At 36.0% G+C, this 27,983-nt stretch overlaps 1 long non-coding RNA gene across 7 annotated transcripts in view; it reads right to left on the bottom strand.

The window, feature by feature from the left end:
- LOC131512135 (uncharacterized) overlaps positions 1-27,983 on the bottom strand; it is a 67,710-nt gene that overhangs the window by 28,233 nt on the left and 11,494 nt on the right. For 4 of the 7 annotated variants that reach the window (XR_009261983.1, XR_009261981.1, XR_009261982.1 and 1 more), the window contains exons 4-5: positions 15,290-15,363; positions 12,941-13,084 (exon numbers count right to left, since the gene is read on the bottom strand). This is a non-coding gene — a long non-coding RNA (uncharacterized LOC131512135). Of the gene's footprint in view, positions 1-1,938; positions 2,019-10,325; positions 12,393-12,940; positions 13,085-15,289; positions 15,364-25,998; positions 27,465-27,983 lie in introns of those variants that run through there. The other 3 variants (XR_009261978.1, XR_009261977.1, XR_009261979.1) reach the window with 3 other exon arrangements.

Genomic DNA, 27,983 nt, shown 5'->3' with positions numbered 1-27,983 from the left:
ATCACCCTGGCAGCTGTAGAAAGAGAAGGCTACACTTTCCCATGTATGTTATCTGCATTTTTCTATCATTTTAACATCCGCAGGGAGATCAGCTTGGTCCTGTGCATGATGCACATTGAATGCCCATCTGGCAGACAACTTCAGCTTCCGGCCATCAGAGAAAAAAGAGACAGACTATGAGGCTACGGTCCTGAGGCCCCCACCACAAATCCTATCGATGCCATTTGGGTTTTTGGACAAAGGTACTCACAGAGGTTCCCAGGAATCCTGGGCACAATTCATTGTTAAGCCACCTTTTTTCCTGTGTCCCCAACAAGGAACATGATGGCATTTCCTTGATACTCATACAAGATTCATGGCAATCAAATGACAAGTTGATTGTAATTTTGTAAAACATAAAGCAAAATGTAAAACATTGTATCATTGTTTAATGCCACTTTGAAACAAAGTAAGTTCTCTATGCCCTCTCCATGTGATTTGTTTTGGCCAGTTACCTCATTTTTGCCTGCAGATATATATTTCTGGGTGCAGAAATATACTGGTTTGCCATTAGACTCTATCATGTCACTGAGCATGTTCCTACTCCTTTGTCTACTCTGCTTTCTCTCCTATGTTGCTGAGATTTTCCAAGAGTTTTCTAAATTAGTATATGTAGAACCACACTATTCTTTTTTATTGAGATATAATTTGTATGTAACATTGTATTAGTTTTAAGTGCATAACATAATGATATGATATATTGTATATATGAGTGATTACCCAAACAAGTATAGTTAATATCCAACACCTCATATAGCTACAAATGTATTTTTTCTCATGATGAGTACTTTTAAGATCTACTCTCTTAGCAGTTTTCAAATATAGAGTACACTATTGTCAACTATAGTCACTATGCTATACATCCCCAAGAGTTATTAATCTTATTGCTGGAAGTTTGCACCTTTGACTCTTTTTCCGATTTTCCGCACCTATCACCACCAATCCGTTCTGTTTCTATGACTTTGTTTGTTTTTTAAGATTACACGTATAAGTGAGGTCATACAATAGTTGTCTTTCTCTCTTCCTTATTTCACTTAGTATAATGAGCTCAAGGTCCACTCATGTTGTAAAAAATGTAAGGATTTATTTTTATAGTTTAATAATATCCCATTATATATATCATGTGATATATATGATATGTATATATATCATATCTATCTATAGATAGATAGATAGATAGATATGATGTGTTTTTTAATCTATTCATCCATCAGTAGACATTTAGGTTGTTTTCATGTCTTAGCTATTATAAATAATGCTGCAATAAACATGAAGGTGGAGATATCTCTTCAAGATAATGATTTAATTTCCTTAGGATATGTACCTATAAGTGGAATTGTTGAATCATGTGGTAGTGTTATTTTTAATAATTTGAGAAACCTCCATACTGTTTTCCATAGTGGCTATGTCAATTTACGTTCCCACCAACAGTGCACAAGGGTTCCCTTTTCTCTACATCCTTGCCAACCCTTGTTACCTCTTGTCATTTTAATGACAGCCATTCTAACAGGTATGAGGTGATATCTCGTTGCAGTTTTGATTTGAGTTTTCCTGATGATTAGTGATATTGAGCACCTTTTCATTTACCTTTTGGTCATTTGTGCGTCTTCTTTGGAAATATTTATTTAGTTCATCGTCCCATTTTTTAATTGGATTTTTTTTTTCTACAGGGTTGTAAGAGTTCCTTTTATATTTTAGGTATCAACCCCCTATCTGGTGTATGATTTGCAAATATTTTCTCCCATTCTGTAGATTGCCTTTTCACTTTGTTTATGGTTTCCTTTACTGTATAAGAGTTTTCTAGTTTGATGTAGTTCAATTTCTTTATTTTCGCTTATGTTTCCTATGCTTTGGGGTCAAATCTAAAAAATCATTGCCAAGATCTATATCAACACCCACCACCTCATGTTTTCTTCTAGGAGTTCTATGGTTTCAGGTCTTACATTCAAATCTGTCATCCATTTTGAGTTGATTTTTGCCTGTGGGGTAATACAGAGGTCCAGTTTCATTCCTTTACATGTGGCTTTCCAGTTTTCTTACCATCATTTATTGAAAAGACTGTCCTTTCTCTGTTGTAGATTCTTAGCTTCTCTGTCATTAATTAATTGCTCATATATGTGTAGGTTTGTTCCCGGGCTCGCTATTCTGTTCTATTCATCTGTGTGTTTGCTTTTTATGCCAAGACCATACTGTTTTGATTACTGTAGCTTTGAAAGATGTTTGCAATCAGGAAGTGTGGTGCCTCCAGCTTTACTCTTTTTTTTCTCAAGATTGCTTTGGGTATTCAAGATCTCTTATAGTTCCATACAAATGTTAGGATTGTTTGTTCTATTTCTGTGAAAAGTGTAATTGGAACTTCAATAGGGATCACATTGAATCTGTAGATTATTTTGGGTAGTATAGAAATTTTAACAAGCTTAATCATTTCAATCCATGAGCATGGAATATCTTTCCATTTATTTTGTGTCTTTTTCAGTTTCTTTCATCAGTGCTTTATAGTTTTCAGTATATAGATCTTTTCACCTCCTGAGTTAATTTTATTCTTGGGTATTTTATTCTTTTTGATGTAATTATAAATACGTTGTTTTCCTAATTCCTGTTTCTGATAGTTTGTTAATGTATAGAATCATAACTGTTTTTTGTATATTGGTTTTGTATTCTGTAACTTTACTGAATTCATTTATTAGTTCTAACAGTTTTGGAGGGATGGAGGAAATTTTTCTATAGTTAATTAAATAACTTGCTTAATCTTATTCCCTTCCATTCTTGAACCTAAATTAGATGAATTTAAGCACACAGGCAAATTATTCCAATTTTCTCTTTTCTTTCTGCATCTTGCTTTTCTGCTACTAGAATCTGTCTCTTTAGAATGAAGAACACATCACTATATAAGGACTTTCTAGGACCACATTATTATTAGGGAACAGGAGGGGAATATTTCTTTGCTCAGATATACACTCCTCTTATAGCAACATGAATATAAAATATTCCCAGATGTCTAGAGTATCTCAAACTCTATGGGCCTCCATATTTTATTTTCATTACATACTATTCAAGGTAGCTGCCAGGGTCCAATCTGCTGAGAATTGAATGGAAGAAAGTGTTGAGGTCAGCAAGACCTAACATGACTAGCAGGTCGTTTTTAGGACTAAGTGCAAATCCCATGGTCAACTCAAAGAGTAATACTGTCCCTTTGGTCCTTCCTTTTATCACATTTGTTGCTAAGGCAAACATGCATTTAGAATCAATATTGAATGTCTAGGATGATGTTGGAAAAAAATTATACTTACAAAGTTAAAAGTTCTTGCTCCCTACTCTCCACTCCCCATCGCCATCCTGCCCAACTACATAAACATTAAAATACTATCTAGACATACTTCATCGTGAGCTTTAAGAAGGTCTGTTTCTACTGGCAACCAACTTCCTAAACATCACTGCACACCGATTAGGAAAAAATCAGGATTGATGAAAACACAAAGGTAAGATTTGTTCTAGATGATTTATTCCTCCGTAATTTCTTCCAAGAGCCCCCGACCCTCAACACATGCGCGCGCGCGCGCACACACACACACACACACACACGCACACCTTTTCCCCTTACATAAATAATGAGTTTTGGAAGTCCTTTAACCTTTTTTTCCTTGTAGACATCATTCTAAAGGAATATAGAGACCAGTGTATTTTGTAAGTTTATGTAAGTTTCCAGAAAGGAGTCACTCTGGTGCAGTTTCAACCCTCACTGCAGCAAGTTTCCTTGTGGTGAGTGTGACAAAGGGCAGGCTGTGCTGCAAAAATGCCAGCCGTCTCTGTGTTCACAAACCTTCTATCACTCTTCTTGATTTGACATGAAATATTAAACACCAGTTACCAGCAAAAAGTTATTGAACACAGATGTCCACTATCACTTTCAAATTGCTAAAGTCAATTTAGGTTTATATATTTTCTTTGCTTTAGCGTTCGCATGCAACACAAATGTTCTGTGACAGTAATGATTTCACAATATACCCTTTCAATTAGGAAAGCACATCGTATATGTGTTTTCATTTTTAAAATGCCTATTTTTTTTGTTCGAAAGCTCTGGGTCCCTCACTAAAAATGGGACCTTGGATAGAAAAATAAATAAAAAGAAAGAGCTCCACCTACTGATTCATTTTAAAACCTTTTTCTCTGTTCTGGTTTTGAATTGAAAATGCTCCTGACACAACAGGGATTTTGTGAGCATATAGCTCAAACTGTTTAGTTAAAAAAATTTAAAAAAAAGATACAGGAGGTGCCCCCATGGAAGGGAATAGATTAGAAAGGAGCTCTGTCTCTCTAACTGAAAGAGCCTCCCACCCCCAACTTCTCTGTTCCCCTCAGAAGCCCTAATTAATAAGTCTGCTTCAGGTTTAGTGCTCCCTAGGGATATGGGTTAACTGTGGCATTCCCTTTTGCTGGATTTAACAGAATCCCGACGGGTCACACATTTTGCTCCGCTACAATAATTGTATTCATGTCGCTGGCTGCCTTTTCCTTCTGAAGGACTTGGTGGGCCCTCTTTGAAAGGATTTACAGGGCCATGTCTCCCACGGGTGAAACTGGAATTGTTTAGCACCTACCATACTACTCCCCTTGGCTCAACCACTAGACTCAAGTGATTTCAAAGAGGAAGTGAAGAAAAACATCCACTGGGAACCTGGGGGTAATTTAAGGAGGCCAAGAGTAATTACTTGAGGAGGAACCACTGTGCCAGCCTCCTGGGGGCAAGGCTTCAGAGAGGCAGCTGGAACGGTGGCTCTCTGTGATGTCTGCCAGTTCTCACCCTGTTACCTCTGTTGCTGAGAAGCTTCCAGAACCATTTTTAATTCCTGCCATGGAGCTTCTTGGGAGAAGTGCGTGTTCCTATGAGTCTCCCATTGTGTGCCAACCCAAGCAGTTTCCTGGGGACACAGACAGATATGACTTATTGGGGGGATATCCTGGCTACTTTGAAGGGTAATAACATTCTGGATTTTAGGTACCCACTGCTTCCAGCTTGGACCCTGCTTCCTGTACTACAGAATTTCTCTTAAGATGAATAAACACCAGACTGTATTCATCTCATACATTTGAGCCATGGCTATAGAAAATATTACCAATGGGCAACAAGATGATATCTGGAAACACACAATGGAGTAATTTAGATTAAAGTCTCCTACCTTTGAATCTGTCTGCTCAGTCATGCATTTCTATAGACATGATTAACTAACCATAAGACCCAGGAATTCAAAGCCTGAATAGAAAATGTCTATTCTTCCCCCAAATGAATCACACATCACCTATCACTGCAGAGTTGCCAAACTCTATGGTTTTCTTGTCAAACATAAATTCAATGGCTGACCATAGCCAGGGACAGAAATTTCTTATAAATCAAATAACTACATACATTAGAGGGAGATGCAGGGGACCCACTGCCACATTTCAGTCAATCAAAAATATATGTAATGACTGTTTACTGTGTTCAAGGTGCTGTGCTTGGTGTTGTGGGGGTATTTAATGAAATATGACCCAGCGCTAACGCTCAAGCAAGGAAACACCTGTCTCACATTGCTGCTATGAGGATTATATGCAATTACCTAGCACAGTGCCTGGCACATAGTCGGTGAGAGGTAAATGGTCGCTGATATCATTACTAGTGATGTAACATAATATTTCAGTAGTATTTAATACACAACTGGAAGAGATGTCACATGATAGAGGGGTTCCCAAATGGTTGGCTCAGACACTAGTTGTGCTGAGATCAAAAGAAAGGGGAATGCCTGGAGTCTAAAGTGGGTGAGACAGTTTCATGCAGACAGTTTGAGCCTTAATTGCAATTTACCATTTTTGGAAACTCATTAATGTCCAGGCAGTGGAATAACCAATTGACAATTTTATCTCCTTTTTGCCTTCACAATCTTTCACAATGAGATGACATAGATATAATCACCCTCGCTTTACAGATGAAGAAATGAGGTTCAGGGAGGCTAAGTAACATACTTCGTATCACAAAGGCCTGACACTAAAGCCTACGCTTTTTCCTCTTACTCAGATGGTTGCCATGACTGTTAGAAATGGAAGGAAATGCAGAAACCACGTTGCCCTAATTGATCACCTGACAGGTAAAGAAGCAGAGGTCCAGAGAAGGAAAGAGATTTGTACAAGTTCGAACATCTACTGAGTGACACTGCTGAAATTAGGAACGGAGACTCCGCCTCCAACTTGGTGCCATTTCCAATATTTTTTCCAAATATTTGCCCTAAGTACATGGCACTTTTCATTTTTATTTTTAAAGTTTATTTACTTATTTTGAGAGGGACAGAGACAGTGTGAGTGGGGGAGGGGTAGAAAGAGGGAGAGAGAGACAATCCCAAGTGAGCTCTGGGCTGCCAGGGAAGAGCCCTACGTGGGGCTCAAACTCATGAAACTGTGAGATCGTGACCTGAGCTGAAACCAAGAGTCAGAAGCTTAACCAACTGAGCCACCCAGGTGCCCCAATAGCATGTTTAAAATACAAACATAAAAAGATTATGCTAAGAGAAATCTTTGGGCTCCAAGTCAACATTCCAATACCTCTCTTCTCTGCTGAGTAGGTAAGTACTTAGTGATTTCCTGTTACTGAGAAATCATGCTCCACCTCACATTCCACCCTATTCTGTTCCTTACACACACATACACACACACTTGCAGTCACACTCAAAATACACACACTCTGTTGTTATTCGGAAGGTAAAATGCAGGCTAGGTTCATATGTGCATTTGAGGTTTCTATCTAAGTAAGCCCAGCCTTAACCATTCTTTCCTCCAACTTCTGTTTCAGCAGGATTTGGAGCTAATCTGTTTCCTGGGAATTATATAATTTAGGAGAAATATTGCAAATATCTACTAATTATAGATGCTGTGGTCTGAATGTTTGTGTCCCCCCAAATTTATATGTTAAAATCCTAATGTTCACTGTGATGGTATTAGGAGGTGGGTACTTTTAGAGGTAATTAGGTCATGAAGGTGGCGGACTCATGAATGGAATTAGTGTCATACGAAAGGCCCCCGAAACCTCCATGGCCCCTTCCACAAGAGGACACAGAGTGAAGGTACCAGCTGTGAACCAGAAAGAGGGTCCTCACCAGAAGGCGACCACACTGCTGCCTTGATCTTAGACTTTTCAGCCTCCAGAACTGTTAAGTGATAAGTTACTGTTGTTAGAAGCTACTCAGTCTGTGGTATTTTGTTATAGCAGCCTGGATGAATGAAAATAATAGATATTAATAATTGATTACAAAATACTTTCTTGTTTGGGTAATGAGTGGTTCCAAGATCAATCAGACAGCCTCAGAGTGCCTACCAATCAGAATGTTAAGTGAAATGAAAACTCTTGCTATCTGTGATCACAGGTTTTTCTTCTTGATCTGATACATCATGCTCCTTTGCATCCCTCTTATGTTTTCTGTTATAGCACTCTACCAATTTCTGGAGTTGGCCCAAGCATAAAATCAAAATAAACATATGACACTGCAGTAGGGCAGACTCATATTTTTAATAAATATTGTTATATTTAATAAATATTTTTAATAAAAACTAACAATTGATCTTTCATTTCTCTAATTCAATTCTTTTTTTTTTTCCTTAATGAGAGTGCAATTATTTATCATAAAGCCAATATCTGTGTAAAGGTCATCATGGTCATGCAACAAAATATCGTCAGTGCCTGGGAGAGCCCTTTATGCACCCTCTTTCAATCACTCCTTCCTCCTCAAAATTACCAATACTTTGAATGTTCTAATGATAATTTCCTTCCTTCTCTTGATGTCATCAAAGCATGCATTGCTAAGCCCTCTGGTTGAGTCATACAGAGTAAATTTATATATAACTATAACTATAACTATATATATATAGTTATATATGAAGGAATAGTAATAAAATATATATGTATACTTAATATATATGTATATATATACCTATATTTAATATATACAGGTATATATATGTGTGTATATATGTGTGTATATAATATATATAAAGGAATAGTAATAAAATATATATGTATATTCCTGGCCTCTTTTACTTGTCATTATATCCATTCATTCATAGATATGCCACAAGTTATTTAGCCATATTGTTGAAAAACATTTTTTTCCAGTTTTGACCATGCTAAATAATGATGCTGTGAACATTTTTGTGCATGTTTTCTGGTATGCATGTTCTGCATTATCATGGGCAGATATTAAAGAGTAAAATTACAGGGCCTTAAAATATGGTCAACTTTAGTAGATACATTTTTCCAAAGTAGTTGTAGTACCATCCAATACCATTATGTGATAATTCCTATTGCCCCCTAATATTTATTATTATTAGTAGTAGTATTTTAAAATCTAACCATTCTTTAGGTGATTTTAATTTGCATTTTCCACACTGCTAGTGAGGTTGGATATCTTTTCATATATTCCAATGTTATGGATATTTGCTATTATTGTATGTTTGTGTAGTGTCTTTTCAGTTTTATTGTCTTTTTTTTTTAGAGAGAGAAAGCATGAGTGGAGGAGGGACAGAGGGGGAGAGAGAGAGAGAGAGAGAGAGAGAGAGAGAGAGAGAATCCCAAGGAGGCTCTATGCTCAGCACAGAGCTCAGTGCAGGGCTCGATCTCACAACTGTGAAGTGATGACCCGAGCCAAAATTCAGATTCAGATACTCAACCAATTGAACCATCCAGGCACCCCTTCTTGTCCATTTTTCTATTAGGTTGTGTGCCTCTTCATTATTTTTATATGGGCAGTCTTTATATAAGATGGAAAAAGGGTTTTTACTAGTAATATGTATTGAAAACATTTTTTTCCTCTTGATGGGTTTTTTTGACTGTCTTAATGGTATATTTTGATGAACAGAAAAATTCAATTTTAATATATAACCCCATTTTTCAATCTTTTCCTTATGTTAGTATTTTGCTTCTCATTTAAGAAGTTTTCACCTTTGGGGAACCTGGGTGGCTCAGTCGGTTGAACATCCAACTCCTGATTTTAGCTCAGGCCGTAATGTTAGGGTAGTGGGATCGAGCTAAGCATGGAGCCCACTTAAGATTCTCTTTTTCTCCCTCTGCCCCTCTGCCTGGCTCTCTCTCTCACTAAAAAAAAATCTTAAAAAAAGAAATTTTCACCTGGGTGGCTCAGTGAGTTGAATGTCCCACCCTTGGTTTCTTCTCAGGTCATGATCCTGGGGTCATGTGTCAGGCTCCGTGCTGGGCATGGAGATTCTCTCCCTCTCCCTCTGCCCCTCTCCCTCACTCATGGACACTCTCTATCTCTCTGAAAATAAAAATTAAATAAAAAAAAATCTCTCACTTATAGTGAGATTGTAAATATATTCTCCTACATTATCTTCTACATGCTTTATTATTTTACCTTTCACATTTAAATCTACAATATGTGTGGAATCCATCAATGTTTGTATACAGTGTGAAGGAAGGCCAAGTTTCTTTTGTTTTTTTTTCTATATCATTTGCTGAAAAGACCATATTCTCCACTATTCTATTCCTCACATGTTGTAAATTACATGGTCTGTTGATCCTGTTCATTTGATCTACTTATATCTTTGGAAACCTTACCATGCTCTTTTAATTACTATAGCTTTATTTATAAGTTTGACATACAGTAGAGCAACAACAACTATTAATGGGTATTTATAGGGCAGATGACTGCAGAAAATACACAGAGAACATCAGAGGATGAGTGAAGATTAGGAGGTGCCGGAACATCCAGGGCTTAGTCCTTGGGCTACTGCTTTCCTGCCTACACTTAGTAAGTCATCTAATCTAGTCTCGTGCTTTCAGATACCACCTATATGCTAATGGTTCAAAACTTTCTGTCTCCAGCCTGAACTTTTCCCCTAAATCCTGGACTTAACTTTCCAGCATACTACTTGACATCTCCACTTGAAAATATAATGAGCATCTCAAACTTAACATGTCCAACACTGACCTCCTGATACCTGCCTCTCCCTATTAAAGTTGTAACTCCTCCTGAAGTTATTCCCATCTCACTTAAACAGTAATTCAATCTTCCCTACACCTTGTGGTGGCTTTTTTTCCTCCTCTCTTTCCCACTCTTCACATCGATTGCATCAGCAAATGTTCTTCATTCTGCATGAAATTGTATCCAAAATTAACAACTTCTTCCCACTCCATTCTTAACATCCTTGACACCATCTTTTCTTGCCTCGGTTATTGCCAATAGTCCCTCACTAGCCTCCCTCTTCTGCCCCCAGTTCTCCATAATTTATCCTCTCCCCAGAAAGCATGGTTATTTTCTTATGATTCCTCTTTTCAAACATAGTTCAATGGATTTCTACATCATTCAATGTAAAAACCAAAAGACTATGTTGAACAACCACCTAAGTAATCTGGTTCCCTGATACCTCTCTGATTTCGTCTCTTAATATCCCCCCCTTCATTCTCTCTGTTCCAGCCACCTTGGTCTCAAACATGCCAGGAATGCCCTCTTTACTGCTTTCATATTAGCTGTTCCCTCTGCCTAGAACATTACTGGTTGTCTCCCTGCGGATGTCCACATACCTGAATTTCTCATTTCTTTTGGTTCTTCACTATATAGTTAACTTTTCAGTGTGATCATCCCTAAACATCTTATCTAAAATTTCATGTAGTCTGACATCATTTTATGTTGTCTTTCCATGCTTCATTTTTTTTCTTAACACTCATTACTATTTTATATACTATCTAAAATATGCATTTTACTTATTTATAGTGTTTATTTTGTGTCTCTTTGAAGTGATGTGATTTGAAGCCAACTGGAGAAATTAGCCTTAAAAAGGAGTAATAGCAGTATATCCATTATAACAGGTGAGAAAGAGGATAGGATAAATGCCCACATTAGTGGGTTCATAAATCTGATTAGTTGAGGAGTCCGTAATCTACTCCATAGACAGGTGCTCCTGTCTACTTACATATTGTCTCCAAAAGGCTTGGCTGGGCAGATTTCTTGGAACTATGCATTGAAAAATTCTTTATGATTGATCAGTTTTGTGCTTTATAATAATATCTGAACACTTTGACTATTGAACATGTTTGGACATGAGGCAGATGGAGAGGAGTAGTGGGGACAAGAAGAGAGAAATATGCATATCCAAATTCAACGTACTTATATTCACTTGAGCTTAAAAATTCTTGTCAATTTAAAAAGTAGCTGGATCTATATCTGTAGTTTTAGCTGTGATTGTGTCAACTCAAATGTACTAAAAAGCCTGAAATCTGGTTGGCCCCATGAAAGGGTCAGTAGTTCATTAACTCCAAGATCACTTGCAGTAAGTATCAGTTATAGGCTCATAAGAAAACTATCCAAACAATACCAGTCTAATTTGGTCACCCAATAAGTGAGGTGATTTCCTAGATGAACAGACATTTAGATTTCAAAGATTGGGTTATGAATTAAATTGCGTCCCTCCAAGAAATCTTGAAAGTACCCAGTACCTATGAATATGACTTTATTTGAGAATGAAGTCTTTGTAGATCAAGTTAAGTTGAGCTTATTAGTGTAGAACCTAATTTAATATGACTAGTACCCTTATGAAATGGAAACCTGGGAAGAGACAGATACACACACACACACAGGGAGAATACCGTGTGAAGATAATGGCAGGGATCAGGGCACTGCATCTATAAGCCAAAGAATGTCAAAGATTGCCAGACACCAGCAGGGGCTAAATGAGAGGCATGGAACAGAATTTTCCTCACAGCCCTCAGAAAGAACCAAACTTGCCAACATTTTGATCTCAGACTTGTATCTAGCAGAGCTATGAGACAATCTTGTTATGTAAGTCACACAGTTTGTGATACTTTGTTATGACAGCCATAAGAAACAAATACAATCCTACTCTTTTAAAAACAACCAGAATAAATAGGATTCAACTTGTGGCCACAAGAATTTTAGTCTGATAAGATTTCTAAGGCTGAAAGAGTCATTTAAAAAAATTTAGACTTTTCAATTTAGAACAATTTTAGATTTAAAGAAAAATTGCAGATATACTACAGAGAATTCCTACACACAGTTTCCTTTATTAATATCTTACATGAGTAGGGTACACTTGTAACAACTAATGAACTGATATTGATATATTACTATTAATTAAAGTTCACACCTCACTCAGATTTTCTTAATTTTTACCTTGAGTCCTAGCCTGTTGAGGATACCGTATTGCATTTAGTTGTAGTGTTTCCATATGCTTCTTTCGCCTGTGACAATTTCTGACTTTCCTTGTTTGTTGTTGGCTTGATGATTTTGAGGAGTACTAGTCAAGTGTTTTGTGGAACATCCCTCTGTTGGGATTTGGCTGATGTTTTTCTCATGATTAGACTGGGACAGTGAGTTTTAGGAGGAAGATCACAAGAAATAAGGTATCATTTTCATCACATCATCATATCACCAACATGACTTATCACTGCTGATGTTAACCTTGATCACCCCGCTGAGGTAGTGTTTGTAAGATTTCTCCACTGTAAACTTATTCTATCCCACCCCATGTGTATGATATCTTTGGAAAGAATTCACTATTCATAACCCATACTTAAGTAATGGGGAGTTATGCTCCACCTCCTATGGGGAAGAGTACCTACATAAAATATTTGGAATATTTTTGCAAAGGAGATTTGTCTCTTCTCCTCAGTATACATTGTAATTACCTGGAATAGCTATTTCAATACCCTGAAAATAAGGAGACTCTACAAAGAGGAAAACTTAAAAATGTTACTATATAATTTCTCTTTAAAACAAAATAAAACAGTATTAGTGGTTTAATCTATAACAAAGCAAATAAATAGAAATAATAATCTATACTTTCTAAAGGTTTCCTCTGATCATATGCCATTAATTTTTCTCTTACTATAGCATGTATTCTCAATTACCAAGAGCATGAAAATTGATTCCCAAGTATGAAGGAAATTTTTTACTGGATCACAAGATGATTTAACCCCTTTCATTGTCATATGGAGGGTTTTATATCCTTGTGTATGATCCAATACTGCCCTTTCTTCATATTTATCCTCCTCCTGGGGTATGATAGAGAATAGAAAGGGAGAAATCCTTGAAGTTTTCCCAAAATGGTAGACTTTTTCACTAACCATGAATATGCTTAAATCCAGACATTCTAGATTTTGCATTTCAAAATATGGAGTTCCACTTCCATCTCCTTTCTCAGATAAAACTAGTTAAGTGATATTATGGGAAAGCTCATGCTTCAAGAATCCCAATAGAGTATATTTAATGCATCAATATTATTCATTCAGCAAATATTTGTGGAAGACTGGCCATGTACAAGGCACTATCTTTGGTTCCGGGAAAACAGCAATGAGAAAGTGCAGATTAGGTCTCTGTTTTGACATAGTTTTAAACTTAGTGGAGAATATAGGCATTGAGTAAGAGAATTACAAATTTTCTAGGTCACATGAAGAAATTTAGGAGACCGTGAAGGTATAAAATATGATCAGGTAGTGGGTGGTGGGCTAGTTAATTTAGTGCAGAAAAACAGGTTTCTTTGAGAAAATTATGTTTAAGCTAAATTCTGCAATATGCATAAGAGTCAAGTAAGCATTAGGAGTCAAGTTAGAGATGATTATCACATAAAGTGATCTAGTCCTGCTTTGAGTGAGAGTAAAGTTTCTCCTTGCTTTACAAAGGAAAAAGGCACTTTAGAAAAGATCTCAAATAAGGCTAATGCTAGACTTTAGAAAACTTTTGGAATGCCAGTTGAAAACTTCTTACCCTGGACATTTATTATGCATAGGTAGGGACAATTTCTATTGGAATCTTCATCTCAAAAACTCCATGGATATAGAAACAATACATTACATCTATAATAGATGTAATGGTTTTCAATAGCCAGCCTCTCATGCAAAAGCTAAAATTGTGTGGTTGTCAGGATGTTTGCTACAAAGGCAGAAAAAAAATCTGAGGCAGCAGTTTCCCAAATGTGGTGACAGCCTAGTCATAAAAGAACATTCTACTTTATTGTTATGAATATATTAATCATTCCAGTGGTTTACGGTGAATATTTTCTACCATTTACAAGAAAACATCTGCTACAACTAGATGAATGATTAGCTGCAAAGTACATAGCAATTTTGTTTTTAGGGATTGCTTTCTAAAGTACCCCCATTTCACCCTTCACTTCATTCAGGTGCATGTATAGAGACATAGGAGGTCATTTCCAGAATTTTCTGGGTCAGCAAAAACAAATTCTTGAAGAGGCTCATAAGATAAAGTCTTTGCTTCTCTTAGAATTTGAGTATCTCTTTGAGATCACTCCATCCCATTTTCAAAGAGTTCTATCCCCCCCTCCCTGATCACTTTCTAGGACTATTTTCAAGGTTAATGTTTAAGTGTTAATTAAGCCTAGCCATCTCTTAAGAGATAAGTAAGTAAACAGGCTAGCCTTGATAACAAGGTTTCTAAGACTGGACATAAAGGAATGTTAATGCATCTTTCATAATGGAGGCAATATGTTTATAATCTTAGACTTAAAGTAACTATGGTTACAAAGCCTTGTTCTGCCTCACCTTTACTTGATTCCTTTCACTGGGGATTCACCTCTGTCATCAAGAGACAGTCTCCTTGGCTAATAGCAACTCAGTTTGTCACCATAAGAATACAAAGATTAAATGCCTTGTGAATAGAGTACAAATTTTTTTTATCTGCTTCAGAAGTGTCTTTTCAAGAAGGAAGACTTGGTCAACAAAGAGAGAAGTGTTCCCAGTTTAAACCAACTTTCTAAAAAAAAACATTGGCTTTCTATTGTACTTGAAGTGCTTTATCATCAATGATTACCTAGCAGTTGCTACAAGTCTTTAAACCCATAGTCCTGATGTTGACTAAGTGCTTCAAAAAGAATTTCTGAAGACACTTAGGGTAAAGGGGTCAAGAAGAAGATATTATCAGGATATTATTTAAAATACTAAATTTAGGATGAATTGCTGTAGACATCTTCTCAAAGAGTGTTAAGGAGGTAGGAAATTAACATGAGAAACAAAGCAGGACTCAAAATGTATACATAATCTATTTTATAAAACAATTTAAAATATATAAAGACGAAAGGAAGTACATGAAAACATAAAGGGTCATTATTTCAGGGGTGAGATTATGGGTGATTTGCCACAATAAGCATATATTACTTAAACAATTAGGAGAGAAACAATAAGCTTTATATAATAATTATTTTAAACAACAGCTACAACTTGGCAATCGTGAAAAGGACTCACTGTGAATCTGGGACACTTTCAGAGGAGGCTGGCAAATGATATCAGGAGCTGTGAAAACACTGATGATTTTTCACCTGGCGAAAAAAAAGAGTAATGAAACATGAAGGCTGGTTCCAACCATTTGAAAGACTGTCAGGTAGAGGAGTATCAAGACTTATTTTCCAAAGACTAGAAGTTCTATGGAGTCAGCACTTGTCTTAATTTAAGAAAGACATTTCTAACAATAAGGGAACAAACTGATATTCAAGAAGAAGTTGGATGGATATCAGACAGTTATAAAAATGATGCTGAGTGAAGACTAAGAATATGGGGTTTTTAAGGTCCTTTCAACCCTTGGATTCAATTACTTTAAACATTGCTAACATATTTGCCCAAGACTCTAGAGGTCATAAGTCTTGGTTTTTCTTTTCCTCTCCATTCTTCCCCCTTCCCCACTCTCACTTTCCTCCCATAGTGACTGAAAATGCTGAGTCCAGCATTTTCCAGGGAGTCACTGGGGCAAATTGCCCTTGAGCACAATGCTAAAGGAGCAGTCAATTCCTCATGATAACATGCCTGATATAAGTAGAATAGAAATTACAGAATATAGTGACTCGTCTAAGTCTGACACAATGTGTCAATTATGTACCATAAATAGTAAGGTGGGGTTTCCGTGGCTTGGGGTTTGCAGGGACTTGAGAAAAATAACAAAGAGTAAGATGGGATGGGATCAGATTTCTACAGCTCATCTGATCACAGATTTAGAAATGACCCATATTATCCAGTCTTTTCTCTATTTCATCAATTTCCATACCATTTTACTCAAAATCTGTGATCAGTTTCCCAGACATCTCAGTCTCCTTCCTAATTCAGGATGCCACTTCCGTGATCCTTAATGAGTGTGACCTCCTCACCTTTCTTTGGCTTTAGGTAGAAAGCAAATATTTTTGTAATACCATTCTTTTAGGGACCAGCCAAATAGTATCAGAAACTTTGTTCCAAACACCAATAGCCATTTATCTGCTAGTAAAAGTAACAGAATATAGATATCTAGAATTCTGGGTAATTTAGATATTTAGATTACTTACTCTACTCAAAGGCATGAATACCAGAGGAATGATTGAGCCCACTGGAAATGTTCCCTTGATAAATACTAAAAATGTGATTTTTTTTTTTACTTTCCTTCTGAAATATAAAGACATGTCATAGAAGGGAGAACTGTAATTCTTAATTCTCTATTTTCGGAGAAAGCCTCTAATTTCAAATCCATCATGTTAAACTTTCCACGGTCACTTCCCATGTTCTGATTTTTTATTTGGGAAATACTGTCCTGTACACGACAGTATTTATGAGACTGTAGACTTGTTCTCTACAGATAAAAGAATATAAATAACAAGAGGAACTGTACAAGGGCTATTGCAGGAGTTACAGAACTAATACACATACAGTCTTAGGCCAGCTTTCTGTACTCAGTGAGAAAGTGCTGTTATTATTATTGTCAATGGTATTGCTATTAACAGATGAAACTGATGTAATCTACATAGACTACATAGACTGCATAGTGCAGATTCCACTTCTATTTATTTGGAATCTATACGGTGCAGTATTGCAATCTATTTTTATTTAATCTCCTTGTAACTTTGAGTGAAGAACTTTGTCCCTCTCTATTCAGATAAGGGATAGGCTAAATAGCTGATGGATATTAAGGAGGGCACTTGTTGGGATGAGTACTGGGTGTTATATGTAAGTGATGAATCACTAAATTCTACTCCTGAAGCCAATACTACACCATATGTTAACTAACTAGAATTTAAATAAAAACTTGAAAAAAATAAACAAATTCATTAATAGGATTAAATGAATGGATGAATGAATGAATGAATAAATAAATAAATAAACAAAGGAGTAAGTATTGCTTGGAGATCACAAAGCTATTACTTCCTGGGGTAGACATATTAAACCCCTATCCAACATACTCAATTGGTACAGGACTCATGTGAGATTCAAAGTCATGTTTCTGCAGAGTTCTGCATCCTGCTGTGAAGGAGAATGCTGTGAAATATTAAGGAAAACAATACATCTTAATAGTGACAAGCCCCCAAAACCTCTGATTGTTTATGATGTCTTGGTCTTCACATGATTACCTCATAATTAATTTTTATCAATAGAGGATCTTTCTTTGTTAACCATTAAAATCCTATGAATGAATTATATTTCAAATAATCCCATGAGTAAAAAAGGAGGGGGGGGAAAGCATTGATCACAATGGAAGTCCAAAAATGCAGACAGAAAATACTGGCCAAGAAAGAAGAAAGAACAGGTGTTTGTCCTTATCCCACACTCCTTCAGACTGGAATATGAGAGAGCAACACTCTTGTTTTTGTGGATATGCGCTAAAGAAAACAGAAAAATCCAGCCAACTTGTGCAGTGAGTCTCATGAATATGTAGAGAAGTGTTTACATGTCTTGAATTGAGAATGGAATTCTAGTCCCTTTAGACTGTGAGCCAAATTTTAGGAGGCCAATATAAGCCTGCTTGTATTGTCTAATCATTCTCTCTTCTGGGAACATTCTAATTTAGCTAAAACCAGGATTTGGACTTGGCCTAGCTATAAATTAAAAGAATACTACATGGCTATGCAGCTCTGCTCAAGAGTTTATTTGCTCTTACATTAAAAAATAACTCAAGTCACTCTCAATGGATTCATTAAAAACCTGATTTCTCCACTTTATAGCTATTTTGCCTGGCAGATGGGATCTGTTTTTTTCCTTATGCTGCATTTTTTGAACTAAGTATATATGGTGGGATAGCAGTATACTCTCCCGCCAACAAAAAAGCCACATGCATATTTCAATAAAATCACATTATTTGGCATCTACTGTCCACATATGTTCATTTGGCTATTGCTGGTCCAAGCCAATAATAGCCACAAGGGAAATGAGTGTTTGAAATTTAAACAAGGAGCTCTAAATTTTCTAAGAGAGAAGAGGCCTCCTGACAGGTAGATCAGTCTCTAATTCATTTTTAATGCTGTTGACAATTCCATAAATCATTGTTTCTCTCCCATTATGTGCCAGCTTCTGTGCTGTAGAAGTTTGAAAAGAAAACTTCTGTATGCTTTTGGGTGGGGGTGGAGGATTAGGTAAGACTCTTTGAATGATCTTTTAAGGATGAATAATTCACCATGCAGAGAATAAAGAGCATTCTGAGGAGCCAGAATGGCATGGGGGTATGGTGAGTTCAGAGGTAAAGCAATTCTTCATTGTGGCTCGAGGGCACATGGTGGAATGGATGTAGAAACTTAAGTAGGAAGGGGATGGTATAGATGATGGATTTCTTGGTGCAAAGAGTCATTGTCAAAAGTTTTTAAATTTTTTTTTTCAACATTTATTTATTTTTGGGACAGAGACAGAGCATGAACAGGGGAGGGCAGAGAGAGAGGGAGACACAGACACCGAAGCAGGATCCAGGCTCCGAGCCATCAGCCCAGAGCCTGACGCAGGGCTCGAACTCACGGACTGCGAGATCGTGACCTGGCTGAAGTCGGACGCCCAACCGACTGCGCCACCCAGGCACCCCATGTCAAAAGTTTTTAAATGAAGAATGTAAGCTCTATCCCTGTGAGTCCTGAGAAACAGAGTATTATGTACCTAAAAATGTGAAAAGAAAACCTGATGTCCTTGCCCCAGCAAAGAATGTCCATAACAAAAGCCTGATGTTAAGTGGACAAATAAGTAGGGACAAAAGTTAGCTGGAAATACTGTTGTAAGTGAAGAACCAAAGCATGCAATATCTTAGAATACCCAAAGATTTTTTTTTTTTATTCTGATTTTTAAGAATCTGGTTGGGAATTGGGACAGAACAGGTGCAGCTGAAATTACTGTGAATGTTTTTTGTATAAAGTCAAAACCACCCGGAGATACCATTTATTTATTAATTTCTTATATACATCTTCTAAAAGAGTATACAAATGCATTTTTCATACAGCAAAATAATGGTGGTTGAAAATGTGACTAAATCCATGTGTCTGAATCAGCATCTGTAGTATGAACACACTCTTATTTGGATTCACCAAATTTCTATTACCTTCCAACATTTCCAGCTATAGATTTTCATCTTATATGGTAGTGTTTCAAAATTGCATGCATAATATAGTCCAGAGCTTGGCTCCCAGAATCAGGCAAACCTGAGCTCTGTCCCACTTAAGAGCCATAGGACCTGTATAAGTTATCTGATTCTTTTTGGTATTAACTTTCTCAACCGTTAAAAAGAAAACTCAGATATAGGCCCATATCTACCAAATAATTATTGTGACAATTAATTAAATTGTTTGAAAAATGCTTATTATAGTGTCTGGTATATATTAAGAACTTGATAAATGTCAGTAGCTAATTATGTAATTATTATCATCAACCAAAGATAAACACAATCAGATGTTTGAGAAAAAAAAAATCTGTTAAGACTACTTTATCTATACACTGAGCCAGTTGACTCACTGCATTTTGCTTGATTAAATAATGATAAAAAGGATAATAACATACACACAATACTTTAATGTCTAAGAAATATTCCCTCATGAATAAATAACTTGACACCAACCCTGTGAGTTAGGAAAGATAACATACTATTGTTTACAAAGAAAGAAAAAAAAAAGAAATCAGGATAAAATATCCAAGAGAAAAATACCTATAAATGCAAGACTAGACCAAGGAGATAAAGGAGAAAGGAAAAGTCTTTCAAAAAGATTAATTTGTCACAACAAATACTTTCAAATAATCAGAGTGGAAAAGACATCATACCTTCCAGGGAACTGACAACTGACATTGTCAAATCAAATGAGGGGGGGCTTGAACCCACTAGCTGTGAGATCATGACCCGACCTGAAGTCAAGATCTGGACCCAACCCACTGAGCCACCCAGGCACCCAAAGATGCTTGTGACTCTTAACATACAGTATCACAAAAATATCATAAAGTGTTTATTTAAAAGAGGCATGATTTTTATATACCCAAGTTTGTTTTAAAAAGTATATTATTGAATAAAGTTTTAGGTTCTCTATTTTTAAAAATTATACATTTATAGACTGAAATACAGTCACTGTATTTACCTATTATTTAAATAATTGATCAGTAAACTATAATATAGACTTGGAGACAACAGTTCTCAAACTCTACAATGGTGTGCTGAAAATGTGGAGAAGGGTTCCACTGTTTAGTTGAATATGGCCAGTCATTTACCAAGTTCACATTTGATTGGATTTTCTTTAACATTTTGATCAATAACAGTTCTCTTTTAAAAAACTGATGTCCAAGAATTGTTGAGTCTGACAAAATGAATGTCCCCAAGTATCATAAAATATGTATTGATGGAATTTCTGAGAAAGGTGATTGTGCCTAATAGAATAGTTAATATATTTTTGGTGTCATATATTCCCATGTTTAAGATTTCTGTTTTATATACCTATAATAGAAGTTATAGTTTTCTAAATAGTTCTGATTCCAGCTCATGTAGTATGATTGAATATTTCACTAATCCATATATCATTTTGAGTACCATGATATTCACTTGTTCTGCTTCCTGATCAATGTTGATAAGCATTGCCTTAGAAGTATATGTATATATATATGCATATATATGTATATATATATATATACATATATGCGTATATATGTATATATATATGCATATATATGTATATTCTAAATTTCTTTGAATTCTTGAGTATCAGACAGTACACTTGGTTAATTAAATGTATATAGAATTGATGCATTGATATCTCTGGGTTGTTTTTTTTTTTATTTTTTTTAACGTTTATTTATTTTTGAGACAGAGAGAGACAGAGCATGAACGGGGGAGGGCAGAGAGAGAGGGAGACACAGACTCCGAAGCAGGATCCAGGCTCTGAGCTGTCAGCACAGAGCTCAACGCGGAGCTTGAACTCATGGACCACGAGACCATGACCTGAGCCAAAGTCAGATGGTTAACTGACTGAGCCACCCAGGCACCCCGATATCTCTGGGGTTTTTAATCCCAAGTGCTTTCACACTAATGGGGGAAAAACACATTAATGCAACTTTTCCTTATGGTTACAAGTGGTGTAGCAACCAAAAATACTTTTTAGAGGTTTCTTTGGCACTTATATGATAAACTTAAATGAAGAATTCATGTATATGTGGCTTAAATATAGGAATTGTGCTTATTATTCATTATAGAAAGTGATAGCAATGGCAAAATAAAATATTGTTAAAATATGTAGGCTAAACAGTCTTTCAAAATAAATTTGGATAATATATGGTAAAGAAGATATAAAAACCTTTAAAATTCAGATTATTTTTCTTGGAACACCGTGAAATCACCAGGACCATGGACCTGTTATTGGCTTCCATTCCTTATATTTGTATCTAACTACTGCTTCCAGAATCAGTGTGAATATCCAAAAAAAGGGGGGCACTGTAAGTTTGAAAGTTCTATGGTATTACAGCTAGAATTCAAAGGGATTTCTGTAAAGCAAAGTTCACTGACCCTTCTAGCTAAAGGAATTTCTCACGTGTCTCAGAAAAGGTAACAACCAAAAAGCAAAACACGAAGGATATAGGACAAGAGAGTCTTGGTTCTGTGATGTATTATTCACTGTGGGACCGAATTCTCTGAGCCTCAGTTTCCTTGTCTATAAAACTTAAAGACTAGAGGGGCTTTAAGGTATTTTCCAATTTTGTGCTTCTGTGATTCCAAGTAATGCAAGATTCTATACTCTGTTTAAGTGTTGCCCCCTTGTTTTGCTTGGTTTTCTGACATGTAATATAGCTAGGTTATAATATCTCAAATTATGAATAGAAGGTTATTTTTGCCTGATCCTATGTGAACTGATTCGTATCACTATTTATTAATTTAAAATGTAAATATATATATCAAAGTCATGTAGTACTGGAGGCTTTTGTTAGAGAGAAAGATGGTTTTTCTGAATGCCACACTGTACATTCATTTGTAATAATGTGGAATTTTAAAGAGTTTTAACCAAAACTGTCTTACATATATAATTCAAAAGGAAATTCCCCACAACCTTTTACCAAAAACATAAATAGGCCTGTGTGTGTGTGTGTGTGTGTGTGTGTGTGTGTGCACGTAGAGCTGGGGCTAATTTATGTTAAGCACTTAATAAATGATATAAGGATCATTAGCAAATAATACTTAGATCATAATAACTGTAGTATTAGAATTTATACACTTCAATCATGATATGACGAGGACTTATGTAACCATTTAGTGATTCTCAAAAAGGAATTATATTCATTCCAGTATGCTACTAAACATTCTCTTTGGAATTTTTAAATCATTTAAATAATCCCCAGGGGTTATTCAAGATATGGTATGTAAAACTACTATAAAATGCCCAGATGTTAGTAAAACTTTGGTCTTTTATTTTCTCATACATATTCCTATAAAAGTTTTATAATATTTCATTTAAAAAGAATACAATTTATTTCACCTCTTCCTAATTGTCCTTAATGTTTAAAAGTGACTCAACTTCACATACTAATCAGATAAGCAAGAAAGGCAGAACTCTTCAAAAGAGCTTTATCAACATTCTACTTTGCATTTCCCAAGTTCCATTCAAGAAACACTGGCTCATAGCAAATCCATGAGAAGCTATAAAGTAATACAGGCCTTGCTCAGAATTCTCTCAGGCAATTACTAGAAACACCATAAAAATGTGTGATCATGGTATCAGATCATGGATGTTTCCGAGGGATCACTCAATTATGTATTTATTCCCATTTTTTACCAAAGGTGTTCCTTGGGATACTAGTTTTTCAAAACGCCCCTGAAAAAAGGGACTCCTAGTTAAACAATTTGGAATTTTTTTGCATACTATGCCTTCCTACTGAAAATTCACAAATCACAATTGAATATTAGAGTTCTTAATAAGTATGGCAGTGCAATCTGCTATTTATTTGTTTAGCACAGAATTTCCTCGTTGTTGGTGTTGTTTTTTACTCTAAGACCCAAGGAATTCTCTCTCTTCCCTCTTTTCTCCTTCCTAAATCCTATGAATTTGCATTCCATGGGATACTCACTGGAAAATGTTGCATTAAGGCCCCAGGGCCTTGGGAGCCTCTATACCATAGCTGTGGTACTGGGGACTGTACCTGTTACTCAAATGGCATCAGGTAATTCTTCTGATATTAAAAGAAATAATCCTTAATGATTAGAGCAAAACAGCGCGAATGTACTTAATGACACTGACCTGGATACTGAAAAACGGTGATGGTAAATTTCATATCGTGTGTATTTTGCAACAATTTAAAAAATAAATGAATAATTTAATCTTGTTTTAAGGCACTATTAAAGAGCAAGATATTTTTTAATGCTTGAGAGAATGACTTGCCTTGTAATAAAAGCAGATTCTTAAAAGAAAAACCACCTAAAAAACCTCCTCTATCACCAGGAAACACTGTCCTGGCCAAAAGAGAAGACGGTGGTGGATGGTGAACTATACGACAGTTGTCAGAATAAGGGAAGTACTCTTTTTTCTTCCTTGTGCTTCCACTCCCTAAATCCCCGTGGTGTTATAGTTGCACTAACAGATTTGAAAGGAGGCTTCCATTTTACATGGCAAAAAATAATACAGTGTTCTAAAAATGTAAAATGGCATTTCACAAGTTTTTTAAAAAAATATTTCATTTCCTGTAGTGGCATTAAGAGTAAAATCTGCTGTGTGGATTTTTAAGGTTAGGTGGAATACATCTGACTTATCAAAGCATGTATTAATAAAGGAGAATTAACAAATTTGTGAGAAATAGACTTAGAGAAGGATTAGTGAACCATAAAAGGATTGATGAACTATAAAACTCATTGCAAAGCTAAGAATGTTGAAAAACATTGGTCTCTTTGGCTAATGTCACCTACTAGACTGTAAGTTTATGAAGGCAGGGACCACATCCATCTCGTTCACTACTGGTTTTTTCATGCCTCTAACAGTATCTAGTGTTGCAGACACTTAATAAATTCTTTTGAGTGAGTTAGGAAGTTCAAGATAGAGTTAAAGCACAGAAAGTTGCTTTTTAGGCAATGTTTAAAAACTGACACTAATGAAAGTACTTCTCAGTTAGTAAATGATTCAAAATGTCACCAGTTGAGCATTTAGATAACTAATAAGTCACAACTTCATTATTCGTGTTAATCATTTGCTACTATATCCATCCAAATCCTACATATGGAATTTTATTCACAAACCAATACTCTACATTTCAAGAGACCAATATTGTCAACACTTAAGCACTTAATATTCAAATCTTTACATGAATCTTTTTGCCTAATGGGCTATTGAGAATTTGTCTCATGAAAGCTGGGCAATATCTTTATGTCCTTTTTAAGTCGAGGCATTATGATTAAACTTTCTCTACATTTTTAAGATATCCAGTGGAAGAATATTAATTAAAATGTTAATATTCATTATTTAAATTAATTAATATACTGGTGCACCTGGGTGGCTCAGTCCATTAAGTGTCTGACTCTTAGTTTTGGCTCAGGTCATGATCTCACGGTTTGTGGGTTCGAGCCCTGCATTGGGCTCTGTGTTAATGGCATGGAGCCTGCTTGGGATTCGGTCTCCCTCTCTCTCTGCCCCTTCTCTTGTCTCTCTCTCTCTCAAAAATAAATAAACATTAAATTAATCAATATTCTTTGAAATTTGAGCTATTTGCACACAAACATTAAAGTGAAGAATGATGAACTGATGTTTCATACACTCCTGACAGAAGATTTAGAGATGGAAGAGTATGAATTTGTAAGAATATAAAAAAGAGGTATCTACTGCTTTGAAATATATTTCCTGAACCTTAACTATTGGATTTTATGTCTTTTATTTAGAACAAATAAAATATAAGCAGGAAAAATAGAACATAGTATCACATGATTAGCTAAAACGGTCAAAACTTTGGAATCACTTCAAAATGTATTTTAAAAGCTCAGCTACTTTGACTTTTTTTCTATTATAGAAACATGAAAAGTTATTTCAACTGAATTGCATACATAACTCCTCGAGTGTAGACAGTTGCTATTATTTGTTCACTTCATCAAAATGCTTTTTTAAATTCTTGCTACATCTGTATTACCAGGTCCTGGAGAAACCAAGGTGAAAGAGGCCCAGGAGAAGCCAAACCTTCTTTGCTATTTCTAACAAAGGAAATGCCATTCTTGCCACTAACTCTTGGAATGATTTCCAAGTTCTCTAAAAATAATTTAACCTGTGTCAAATAGCTGTCTCATCTGGAAAACTCAATAAATGAGTGTAGAAGTTAGAAAAAGCAGGGGGAAAGTTAGGTGTTAAACTGAAATGGTATATCCCAGGCATGTTAGATTGAAAGTCCAAATTAGCCAGCACACTTCCATACATCTGCTCACTTTTCTTTAAACTTGAGCTATATTATTGCAGAAAAGCATAATAATCCCCACTCTGATCTTGTATTTCAAGTGAAAGAGCCTGAACTATCTCAGCATAGGCACTTTTGTAAACGGGTATAATGGGTAGATGAGTTTCTTTCTGGGGTCAGAATTTCTAAATTCCAAGGGCAGATTCTATACGGAGGAGAAATAAGAAGCGTAATATAAATTATTTCTTCCTCATGACAATGATTCTAATTCAGTGTTGGACTTTAGTGTGAGGAGGACATACCTACTAAATCATGCTTCATTCTATCTTGTTAAGTTTATTTATTTATTTTGAGAGTGAGAGGGGGGAGGGGCAGAGAGACAAGGAAAGCAAGAACCCCACGCAGGCTCCACGCAGTCAGCATAGGCCTGATGCAGGACTGGAACCCACAAACCATGGGATCATGACCTGAGCTGAAACCAAGAGTCAAACACTTAACCAACTGAGCCACGCGGGTGTCCCAATCATGCGTCATTTTAAACAACAGTTGAACTCTTGGGGTGCCTGGGTGGCTCAGTCCGTTGAGCCTCCGACTTCAGCTCCGGTCATGATCTCACGGTTTGTGGGTTCGAGCCCCGCATCGGGCTCTGTGCTGACAACTCAGAGCCTGGAGCCTGTTTCAGATTCTGTGTCTCCCTCTCTCTCTGCCCCCGCCCCCACTCACACTCTGTCTCTCCCTCCTTCAAAAATAAATAAACATTAAACAATAGTTGAACTCCTTGTAATTTTGTGCAAGTTATTTCTTAGAAGCCAAATCACCCTTCACTGTACCAGAATAACTGTTTACATGTGGCAAGCTCAGTTAAATCCTTATAAATATAAAAAATATACTTTATTTGTTCAAAAATGTAGGTCATTATATATTATTTTTTTAATTTGAAGCATTCTAAAATGGCAGTTATTAAAAAATGAATTTTTAAATTCTGTTGTATGAGTTTGCAAGAAAATTCTATTTTAGAGTTTTCTGGTTATTCAATTATTTAAGATTATCATTCATTGTATATTGGTCCGTGAATGAAATGGTATTGTTTGATATGATTTTCAGATATCTGCCAGTGTTCTCAAGCAGAAGGACTGGACTATTTTTAGGAGGGATGACCTACCATATGACTATTAACTTTTGCAGGGTACCACCTAAATCAACATTATTCAAGATGACTTAAGAAAGATGAAAATATTCCAGACTTTAAACATGTCTCTGTTTTCTTTTTTGATATGAAAGACAACCTACAATTTTTTTTGTAAAGAAATGGGGCAACAGCCACTTGCATTATTTCCTGTTGACTGGTATAAGAAGGAAAGTGAAACTCAATTTGTTTAATGGGTCATGTGACTGTGCAAGTACAAGCACATGCTTTGACTTTGCCCACTCTCAAAATTTGTTTTAGAGCTTGGGGTGGAAAAGGAGGTGAAAGAAGATAATATATGGACCGCCTGACATTTGCCAAGAACTGTGCTTAGCATTTTACACACATGGTTTCACATTTATAAAAAGTTAAGCAGTACATAAGGAAACAAATTCAACCAAAAGAAGTCTTACTCTTTTTTACCCTGCCAAATCTAGAGTTTCTTGCCTGTCTTAATAGGAGATAACATCTCTAGTAAGGAAGAGAAATCTGGTTTCTTGCTTCTTTTCTCTGTAGTCACTGTTTTTTTAAGTCTTGAAATGAAGGGAGTCCAGTGGTGGATGGCAGCCCAAAAGAGAATGTTGTTTTTATATATCTTATTCTCTTTGCAGGTCAGATAGGTATAGCCAAGAGACACTTAAAAAAAAAAAAAAAAGGTAAAGAAAATGAGCAAGTACTCAGAATGCTCATAGTTTTCAACTGAGTTGATAAAAATAGTTTAAATGAAATTAAATATAAACATAAAACTTTAATTCCAAATACTGTAGTTTGAGGGAAAAAAAAAAAGATAAGGTCATCATGACTCTATTAAGACTAAGCCAAATTTAAGAATAATCTCTTAAGGGGCGCCTGGGTGGCTCAGTCGGTTGGGCATCCGACTTCAGCTCAGGTCATGATGTCGGTGTTCCCAAGTTCAAGCCCTGTGTCAGGCTCTGTGCTGATGGCTCAGAGCCTGGAGCCTGCTTCGGATTCTGTGTCTCCCTCTCTCTCTGCCCCTCCCCGCTCATGCTTTGTCTTTCTCACTCTCAAAAATAAATAAATGTTAAAAAAAATTAAAAAAAGAATAATCTCTTAAAGTGTTATTTATCAAGTCCTTGATAGCATTTAAAAACATTAAGTTTGGCCTATTATATGTATGCTATAGATTTGTTAAAT

The sequence above is a fragment of the Neofelis nebulosa genome, chromosome 5 (genome assembly GCF_028018385.1).
Source record: "Neofelis nebulosa isolate mNeoNeb1 chromosome 5, mNeoNeb1.pri, whole genome shotgun sequence".
Taxonomy (NCBI): Eukaryota; Metazoa; Chordata; class Mammalia; order Carnivora; family Felidae; genus Neofelis; species Neofelis nebulosa.
Note: the sequence above shows the minus strand (reverse complement) of the source record. Positions and strands in the feature narration are given on the sequence as shown.